The following is an 11,390-nucleotide window of genomic DNA, read 5'->3' on the forward strand; positions in this document are numbered from 1 at the left end:
TCCATCTTTAATATTTGTCAAAACCATTTTCATTTTTGAAAAAAAACAAAAATTAGTTGTCGATGAAAATTTGGAGTCGTCACCAATATTTTATTGAGGTGTGATTGGATCACCTAAAAATGACTTAGGTCTACGTGTTTTTAGAAAAAAACAGGTTTGGGAGTCAGTTACGTTCGAGGAAGGATTAGCACCCTCGTAACACACAAAAATTGGTACCAAATTGATTAATTAATGTCTTAATGTCGAGATTTAAAATTATGATCCTTAGTAGAAAATTTAAAAATGCGCTACTTATTTAGACTTTTCTCATTTCGGAAAAAAAAATGTCACACCCCAATGCGTTAAGGCACGATATTCTATTTCTCCAAAAATGAGTCTGTCCTGAATATTTGTGTAATAAAATTTAAAAGAATATTCATTTGTTTAAAATTTATAAGAAAATCGCGGGACAGACTCATTTTTGGAGAAATAGAATATCGTGCCCTAACGCATTGGGGTGTGACATTTTTTTTCCGAAATGAGAAAAGTCTAAATAAGTAACGCATTTTTAAATTTTCTACTAAGGATCATAATTTTAACTCTCGACATTAAGACATTAATTAATCAATTTGGTACCAATTTTTGGGTGTTACGAGGGTGTTAATCCTTCCTCGAACGTAATTGACTCCCGAACCTATTTTTTTCTAAAAACACGTAGACCTAAGTCATTTTTAGGTGATCCAATCACACCTCAATAAAAGATTGGTGGCGACTCCAAATTTTCATCGACAACTAATTTTTGTTTTTTTCAAAAATGAAAATGACAACTAATTTTTGTTTTTTTCAAAAATGAAAATGGTTTCGACATCTTGGCAACTCCACTGGGGACTTTTTTTTCAAAAAAAAAAGAGTTGAGCCACAAAGTTGATTAATTTTTGTCTTATGGTCGAGAAAATATTTTTTTTAAAAAAATTTCATGAGTTCCTTTTGCATTCATTATTTTCTTGCTTGATTGATTTAAATATTGTTTGCATTACACTTTACATGAGTCGAATGATTTTACCCTTCTAAGTGGGAGTGAGAAACTATTCCTTCGTGAGGTTTTCACCTCCGTATAGGATAGTGGATCACTTTCAGAGTACATCGGTACCTATGCCTTCGTGAGATTTTCATCTCCGCATAGTCATAGGGAAAATGTATTCCCCCTAAACCGAACTTGATCTATGTAAGCCTATAATGGGTGAAGATCGAAGAATCTGCTGGTTCGGGCACCTTTGCCCTAGAAGCCGAACTTCATATAGTTAACCTTAGGAATCCACCTTAGGTAGAACTATACTGAACCCTAGTAGATATCCGATTAGGTGTTTTACTATTTCTTGATTATATTTTATGTTTTTATATGACACTGACTTTTTGTGTTTTATTTTGATTGCATGACATGACATTTCATTTCCTCACAAAAGGCATCGGTTCATATTCAGTTGATAGATAGAAAGCTTATCATGGAAAAAGGGTTTCTTGATAAAGTGGAGGATAATGCGGCTGTCCGAACTTGGTCTGAAACAACGCAGCAAGAAAAGGGTGATAGTTTGCCTGACGGGTATGTATAGGAATTATGGGACTTTACGCGCATCAGTGTAACTCAAAACAATTTGCAAGAATTGAAGGAAATCTGGGATCAGTGGAATGACGAGGTTAGACAACTATTTTATAATAATTATGGGAATTTGCCTTATTTACTTGACGTGAAGGTAAACAAACATTTGTTTTGAGCCTTCGCCCAGTTTTGGAATCCTGCTTACAGCTGCTTTACATTTGGGAAGGTCGATTTGGTGCCTACGATAGAAGAATATGTGGCTTTATTCTGATGTTTAAAGTTTCAAGTAGACAGGGTCTACTTGAGAGCGGTAAATGTGCCAACATTTTCAAAGAAGCTGATGAGTATAACAGGGATGAGTGAGCAGTGGGTTGCTGCACGGATTAAGCAAAAGGGGGATAGTAAGTGCGTTCCTTGGAGAAGTTTGAAAGATGCAATTCTAACACACCCAGAAGTAAGAAAGAGGTTAGATGTCTTTGCTTTAAGTATATACGGCTTGGTTGTCTTCCCTAAAGCTTTGGGGCATGTGGATGAAGCAGTCACTGATTTATTCAACCGACTTGATAAGAAGGTTACACCGATTCTAGCAATTTTGGCAGAAACTTTTAGGTCACTGAGTGCAAGCCGAAAGACGGGTGAAGGTAGATTTATTGGATGTGCACAGCTTCTACTCGCATGGTTTCACAGTCACTTTTGGAAGGTGGATAAGGTTTCGTATTGGGTTTTCTCTGAAAATTGTTCACCACTAAAGGAGATAGTAGCTACGCCGAGGAGAGACGACATTTCGGAGGAGAAGTGGATGGCAATTCTTCAAAATCTTCAGGAGGAGGACGTTAAGGGAGATAGTAGCTACGCCGAGGAGAGACGACATTTCGGAGGAGAAGTGGATGGCAATTCTTCAAAATCTTCAGGAGGAGGACGTTAAGTGGAAAGCTTCTTGGTTGCTTCCAGATGAGATCCTGTATAGGTGTGGTAATTTTGATTGGGTTCCTTTGCTTGGTATTTGGAGAGCTGCTGGATATGCCCCATTATTGGTGCTAAGGCAATATAGGTCAAGGCAATTTATACCTGCGACCCAAGGGATAACTGATTGTGACTTTTCGTACAGGGATGATGGTTATAGAAAGAAGATTCAAGAGATGTCTAGTGCATGGAAACAGACTCGCCGAATGAAGAGGTTAGCTGTGGGTCCAATAACAATTCCTGAGTATCATGAATGATGGTTTAGGAGGATTAACGATAATACACCTAAGTTAAATCAGGAAAATAGCCAGTCAATAGAGGAATCTTTGAGAGTCGTCCCTTCTGAGTTGGAAATTATAAGACAGGATTTTGAAAGAAGAAATGCGGATTTAAAAAAGAAGATAGAACAGATGGAGGAAGAAAAGACAAACTTGAGATTGGACATAGATGTTTAGAAGCTTGAAACTGAGAAATTAAAGAAGGAGAAAAACAAGGCTGAGGAGGAGCTGGGTAGTCTAAAGACGGATTATCAAAAGTTGCGTCTGTCAATGAGAACTGTCGGGCTGGGAAAAACTTCAGAACAGTTGCGAGCAAAAATTCGAGAAGAAAAGGACAAAGCCAATAGATGTGAACATAAATTCCAAGAGATGCAGAGGCAAAACGAGGCTTTAGAAAAGAGTTTGTCAGAAAGCCAAAAGGAAAAGGGCGAGTTGAAGGATAGGGTGATCGTGTTGGAAGGATGTCTTCGTCAGTATCGAAATCGAAATCTCGCGATAGAGTTGAAAGCAAGCTTGAGCAAGATTAAAGAAATGAAGAAAAGAATCGAAGAGCTAGAAACGGCGCTACAAAATTGTGAGATCCAGATCAAGTACTTGGAAGCAAATGAAAGTCATAATAATGAACAACTTTACTACTTTCAGAGTCAAGTTAGGAGCAGAGATCATCTTATGGAGAAAGCTGTGGTCCAGATTCGAGAAGTAGCTGATCATATATAGACTTTGGCAGCACAGGCTGACATGCTGAGTGTGAAGTATGAATTAGAATCGGATCAGGGGCAAGAATTAGCTTTGTTACTTAGAAAGATTAGAGTTCTGGGTACTAGGGCAAAGTCTTATTTGTAATTCACTTTATGTAAAGGAATTTAATTTCTAGTAAAGTTTTCTTAAATGGAATTGAATCAAAATTGACTCCTTTTTGCATTCATTTCATGCATTGCATTGTTTTATATGCATTAAAAAATACATCAAAAGATTTTAATTAATTTAAATCACTCTTCAGTTAATCTGGAAACCAATCAACCTACCAAACACCGCTATGGTACTCGTTCGAAAACTAAAGACATGGATCAAAGGCTAGAACAGTTCCAGAAGGAAATGCAAGATCACCTTCAACAACAAATGAATGAGCAGCTTGAGAAGATTCAATAAAAAATGATGGATAAAATGATAGAATATCAGGGGAGTATGATGGCTAAGTTGACTTAGTTGTTGACTGGAGGAGTTGATAAAGGGAAGGGCTCTGTGCTCACTATTGAAGAAGGAGATAGCGAGGGACCTGTTTATCCCCCAAGCCTTACCCCTCAGCAAGTGGAGGTATATCCGCCCAAATCCTCCGTCACCATCAAGCCTCAGCAGTCTCAGGACGGTGCTGTAACACCAACGAATTTTTAGGCTGGATCAGGCCCTAACCTCAGAGACAACCTTGTTAATCCTGCTATCCCTAACTTCGATGAGACAGCTGAGAAAAAGAAAATGAATGATGAATTGCCAAAACAGCTAGAGGAAAAATACAAATGGCTGGAAGAGAAATTTAGAGCGATGGAATGTGCGGAGAGCTACTATGGGATGGATGCTAAAGAATTGAGCCTGATTCTGGATTTAGTACTCCCTTACAAGTTCAAAATGCCAGAGCTTGAGAAGTATAACGGAACTAGTAGCCCCGAAGCTCATATTACCATGTTTTGCAGACGAATGACTGGTTATGTCAATAATGACCAACTCATGATACATTGCTTCCAGGATAGCCTCACAGGGGCAGCATTTAAGTGGTACAATCAATTGAGCCGTACCAAGATTAATTCGTGGAGAGATTTGGCACAGGCATTCATAAGACAGTATAGTCATGTAACCGACATGGTACCTGATAGAATTACTCTACAAAACATGGAGAAGAAACCCGGTGAGAGTTTTAGGTAATATGCATAGAGGTGGAGGGAGGTTGCCGTTCAAGTTCAGCCATCTCTTCTAGAAAGAGAAATGTCAATGCTTTTTGTTAACACATTGAAGGCCCCATTTATTACGCATATGTTAGGAAGTGCTACTAAAAGCTTTTTTGACATAATTATGAATGGTGAAATGATAGAAAATGCTATCAGAAACGGGGATTGCTTGTTTTGGATTTAGAGAGAAGCTTTGAAAAGGTGGAAAACTATTGTGAGTTCCATCACGAGGAGGGACATGAGATTCAAGAATGTACATAATTCAGAGCCTTGGTTCAAGACTTGATGGATGACAAGGAAATAGAGTTTTACAAAAAGGTTAAGGAAGAGGGGAGTATCTGCACATTCGAATCCACAAAGATTCCAAGAGTAACTCAGCCTGTGGTCATTATCTCGCGACCAAAGAACGATGAAATGAGAACGCCAATAATGCCAAGGATCATAATAAAGAAAGCGGCAGTCTTTTCTTACCAAGATAGTAAGAAAGTACCATGGAATTACGAGTGCAATACAACTGTCCCTGGAAAGGAGATTACAGATGATCGGGGTAGAGATGCCTATCCAGAGCTGGTGAAAGAAAGGGCCGTAATAGTGGAGCAAAAGGGGAAAATAGCTGAGCATGTGTCATCCATTAACGAGCCAATAAAAGAAGAAGAAGCTGTGGAATTCCTCAAATTTTTGAAGCATAGTGAGTATAATGTTCTCGAACAGTTGCATAAACAACCGACTCGCATATCTGTACTGGCATTCGTTTTGAATTCAGAGGTACACCGTAGTGCGTTGATGAAAGTATTGAACGAAACCTATGTGGCCAAAGATATTTCTGTCAACAAATTGGATCGACTGATTAATAATATCAGTTCTGATAACTTCATATTTTTCAACGATGATGAGATACCACCTGGGGGTATGGGATCCACTGAGGCTTTGCATATTACTACACGATGCAAGGGGTATACTCTGCCAGGAGTCTTGATTGACAATGGATCAGCGTTGAACGTGTTGCCATTATCTACGCTTAATAGGCTTCCTATAGATAGCTCACACATGAAGACATGCCTAAATATAGTGAGGCCATTTGACGACACAGAAAGGAAGGTCATAGGAAAAATTGAGATACCCCTATTGATTGGTCCAACAGTTTACGAGGTGGATTTCCTTGTGATGGACATTAAACCCTCCTACAATTGCTTATTAGGGAGACCATGGATACATTCGGCGGGGGCTGTACCTTCTTCATTACATCAGAAGTTGAAGTTGGTGACAGAAGGTCGGCTAGTGACAATAAACGCCGAAGAGAATATTATAGCGGCTGTATCCAACGAGGCGCCGTATATAGAGACCAATGACGAATCGGAAGAATGCTGTTTTCGATCTCTGGAGTTTGTAAATACAACATTTGTTCCTGAAGGGAGCAAAATTCTGGTACCTAAAATATCCAGAACTACAGAGATGAGTTTGCAATTGTTGGTAGGAAAAGAAGCTTTACCTAGAAGTGGATTAGGGAAATACTTGTAAGGGGGGATTGGGGTCCCAGCACTAAAAGAGAAACAAGACAGCTTTGGTTTAGGGTACAAGCCAGATAGAGGGCAGAGAAGGAAGGAGCTGGAAAGGAGGCAAGAAAGAAGAAAGGCGCGTCTGAATGGGGAAGAAATCAAATGGAAACCAATGATCATTCCTTACATATCCAAAACCTTCGTATCCAGAGGGACCATTCATTCTGAGAGAAGGGTACTGATTGAAGAAAGCATTGAAGAAACGTTGGAAAATATGCACATCAATGTCATATATGAGAAGGCCAATGATGAAGGGAGCATGTTAGATATCTGCCCTTTTGAACTTGGGAGTGTTCTAGATAATTGGACTGCGGAAGAAATACCTGAAGTCTTTAGAACTCTCTCAAAGTAATGTTCAGAACAAACTTGTTATTTTAGCCTAGAAATAATAAGAACTCCTTTGTGAAAAAGGCTTATGTTCAGATATCATTATTTTAATAAAATACATCTTTGCAATTGTTTCAAGCAAATATTCTTTTATTCTTTCCATATAAGTAAATATATTAATTATTCTTTCATAATCATATTGCACAAATAATGGTACATAAATTCATACATTCTTTTGTAACCATATTAGGTCCTTGTATATCAATGACGTGAATGACGCCGCTACAAACTCAGAGTTTCCTTTTGAACGAAACATGTGTTCAGAGAGATCGCATAACTTTGAAGGTGATGTAGATTGTGGTTTATCCTTGGACTTGTTAAGGATGGTAGAATAGGAAGAGAAACAGATTCTGCCTCACAAAGAAACAATAGAAACTGTGAGCTTAGAAGAAGGAAAAGAGGTGAAAATTAGAACAGAGATTTCCGCAAAGACAAGACGAGACCTTGTCGAATTACTCTAGGAATTCAAAGATGTCTTCGCATGGTCATACCAAGATATGCCTGGATTGAGCACGGACATTGTAGTGCATTGTTTACCAATAAGGGAAGATTGTAAGCCAGTTCAGCAGAAGCTCAGAAGAATGAGACCTGATATTGTGCTTAAGATAAAAGAGGAGGCCAAAAAGAAGTTTGATGTTGGGTTTTTGCAGGAGGTCAAATATTCTGAATGGGTAGCCAACATCGTTCCAGTCCCTAAAAAATATGGAAAAGTACGAATGTGCGTGGATTACAGAGATTTGAACAAAGTAAGCCCGAAGGATAATTTCCCATTGCCACATATTGATACTTTAGTGGATAATACAGCGGGATATTCACTATTTTCTTTCATGGATGGTTTCTCAGAATATAATCAGATAAAGATGCATCCTGAAGATATGAGAAAGACTACATTCATTACTTTGTGGGGAACATTTTACTATAAAGTGATGTCATTCAGATTAAAGAATGCGGGTGCAACATATCAGAGAGCCATGGTAGCCTTATTCCATGACATGATGCACAAGGAGATTGAGGTTTATGTCGATGATATGATAGCCAAATCCAGAACAGAGAAGGAACATGTGCAAGTCCTAAGGAAATTGTTCTTAAGACTAAGGAAGTTTCAGCTCAAACTCAATCCGACGAAATGCACTTTTGGAGCTAGGTCAGGAAAGTTGTTGGGCTTCGTGGTTAGTGAAAAAGGAATTGAGATTGACCCAGATAAAGTTAAGGCAATACGAGATTTACTGCCGCCACGTACTCAGAAAGAAGTTCGAGGTTTCTTAGGAAGACTAAATTATATTGCTCGGTCTATTTCACAGTTGACCGAGAAATGTGACCCTATATTTTGTCTTCTGAAGAAACATAATCCAGGAGTTTGGAATAAAGAATACCAGGAAGCTTTTGAAAAGATAAAGCTGTACCTATCCAATACTCTAGTTCTGTCACCACCTAGCCCAGATAGACCCTTGATTTTGTATTTAACGGTGTTCGAAAATTCCATGGGATGTTTGTTGGGTCAACATGATGCGACTGGAAAGAATGAAAAGGCAATATACTATCTCAGTAAGAAATTCACTGACTGCGAGATGAGATATTCATCTATCGAAAAATTATGATGTGCCTTAATTTGGGCGACAAAGATGTTGAGGCAATACTTGCTTTATCATACGACTTTGCTGATTTCAAAATTAGACCCTTTAAAGTATATGATGGAGTCAACGGCGTTGAATGGAAGAATGGCTAGATGACAAATCTTGCTCTCCGAGTTTGATATAGTGTATGTGAGTCAGAAGGCCATCAAAGAGAGTGCAATAGCGGATTTCTTGGCTAGTAGAGCTTTAGAAGATTATGAACCGCTGGACTTTGACTTCCCAAATAAAGACTTGATGTATGTGGCAAATGCTGAAAGGGGTCCCCAAGAAAATCAATCTTGGAATTTAAATTTTGACGGGGCTTCAAATGCGTTAGGCAATGGGATTGGGGCAATCTTGGTATCTCTAAATGGAGATTATCATCCTTTTACTAGCAAGTTGGATTTTGATTGTACCAATAACATGGCTAAATATGAAGCTTGCATCATGGGTATCCGGGCGGCCATTGAACGAAAAGTCAAGACACTAGAAGTATATGGAGACTCATCATTGGTAATATACCAACTAAAAGGGGAATGAGAAATGAGAGACCCCAAGTTGATCCGTTATCGGAGATTGGTTCTGAAAATGATTGAAGAGTTTGACAACATTACCTTTTACTATCTCCCACGAGAAGAAAATCAGATGGCTGATGCTCTTACTACTTTAGCCTCCATGATTGAAGTGAATAAATTAGAGGATACGAAGCCCATTCAAATTAGTATTTATTAGATCCTGGCTCACTACTACAGTATTGAAGAAGTGCAAAATGATAATTGCCCTTGGTACCAAGATATATTGCTATATATGAAGAATCGCGAATATCCTGATCAGGCAACGGAGAATGATAAGAGGACATTAAGGAGGTTAGCTATTGACTATGTCCTAGATGGAGAGATTTTATATAAAAAGGGAAAGGACCGAGTACTGTTGAGATGCGTGGATGCTGTAGAGGCTAAGGAAATTTTAGAAGAAGTCCATGAGGGTATTTGTAGAACACATGCCAATGGATTTACCATGGCTAGACAGATCATGAGATTCAGATATTACTGGTCTTCCATGAAAGGAGAATGCATCAACTATGCCAAGAAGTGCCACAAATGCCAAATTTATGGGGATAAAATGCACGCACCTCCTTCAACTCTTCATGTTATGACTTCTCCGTGGCCTTTTTCCATGTGGGGAATGGATGTCATTGACCCAATATCGCCAAAGGCTTCTAATGGACACCGTTTCATTTTCGTGGTTATTGACTACTTCACTAAGTGGGTAGAAGCAGCCTCATATGCTAATGTTACGAAGTCAACAATCAGTAAGTTTTTGAAGAAAGAGATCATATGTCGATATGGAATGCCTGAAAGGATCATATCTAACAATACACTGAATTTGAATAACAGCACGATAGCGAAAGTCTGCAACCAGTTCAATATTAGACACCATAATTCATCACCGTATTGTCCAAAAATGAATGGTGCAGTAGAGGCGGCCAACAAAAATATCAAGAAAATTATGGCGAAAATGGTTGAAACTTACAAGGATTGGCTTGAGAAGTTATCATTCGCTCTTCTTGCTTACCAAACATCTATCAGGACTTCTACTGGAGCAACACCTTTTTCTTTGGTTTATGGGATGGAAGCAGTCCTACCCATTGAAGTCGAAATTCCTTCTATCTGGGTATTGGCTGAATTAAATTTGGATGAGGCTGAATGGATCCAATCTCGGTATGATCAGTTGAACCTGATAGAAGAGAAAAGACTAAAAGCTATTCGTCATGGTCAAATGTATCAGAAGCAAATGATGCGAGCTTATAACAAAAAGGTGCGTCCCAGAGAATTTCATGAAGGGACTTGGTGTTGAAAAAAAGCCTCCCTTTACAAAAGGATTTCAGAGGGAAATGGATGCCAAACTGGGAAGGATCTTATGTTGTAAAAAAGGCTTTTTCTGGAGGTGCTTTGATTTTGGGTTAAATGGATGCTAAAAACTTACCGAATCCTGTAAATTCAGATTCCGTCAAGAAATATTTCACCTGAAGTGTGGGGTGGGATCAAAGTGAAAACCCGCAAAGGGCATTTTGAAAAAAAAGGGATTTGAGTTGAAAACCCGAAAAGGGCAGCCCAAACATTGATCAGATTGGGGCATGTGGTGATCTTGCTATACCCAAATCGACAGGAAAAGGATATGCGACATCTTGGGGCATCGACAAAGTACTGTGGATCTCCTAAACACATGTTAAATTCAAAACGATTCTTAGTTTGCACAGAGAAGTTCAAGCTGTGATAGCCAAGGCACCTAGCCTTCATATTACTTATACAGAATTTTTTTGTTCTTGTAATGCTTTATTCTTCATTGTTCTTGAATATCTTTTTCTTTTCAAGACACTTGCTATCAATAAATTCCTTTTCTATTTTTCTGGTTACGCCCTAGTCATTATTTTTGAAAACATGTCGCATTAGAATAATGATTGATGGACTAATAAACTTTCACAAAAGAAGTTTTGCATATTACTCCGGGAATTTCTAAATAATTTAGTAACCTGAAACAGGACTATTGTCTAGAACGCACCAAGTTTAAAAGTTTAAAAGCCTAAGAAGGGAAAAGTCTAAATTAAGACTGCTTTTTCGAATTTGGTTGTCTAAATAAGATCTTGCCTTCCTGTACCGGCAACGAAGTAGATCAAAGACACCGGCCTTGTCTCCCTGAGCAGCAGTGGAGTAGGTTGAAAATAGCAGATCATGTCTTCCTATATTGGTAGGAAGTGGATCAAAGATCTTGTCTTCCCATACTGGTGGCGAAGTAGATCGAAGAAAGTAGATCTTGTCTTCCCATACTGGTGGCGAAGTAGATCGAAGAAAGTAGATCTTGTCTTCATGTATCGGCATGAAGTAGATCAAAGGTAGCAGATCTTATCTTCATGTATTGGCGTGAAGTAGATCGAAGATAGCAGATCTTGTCTTCCCATACTGGTGGCGAAGTAGATCGAAGAAAGCAGATCTTGTCTTCATGTATTGGCGTGAAGTAGATCAAAGATAGTAGATCTTGTCTTCATGTATTGGTGTGAAGTAGATCGAAGATAACAG

Source organism: Gossypium hirsutum, chromosome D04 (assembly GCF_007990345.1).
Source record: "Gossypium hirsutum isolate 1008001.06 chromosome D04, Gossypium_hirsutum_v2.1, whole genome shotgun sequence".
Lineage (NCBI taxonomy): Eukaryota > Viridiplantae > Streptophyta > Magnoliopsida > Malvales > Malvaceae > Gossypium > Gossypium hirsutum.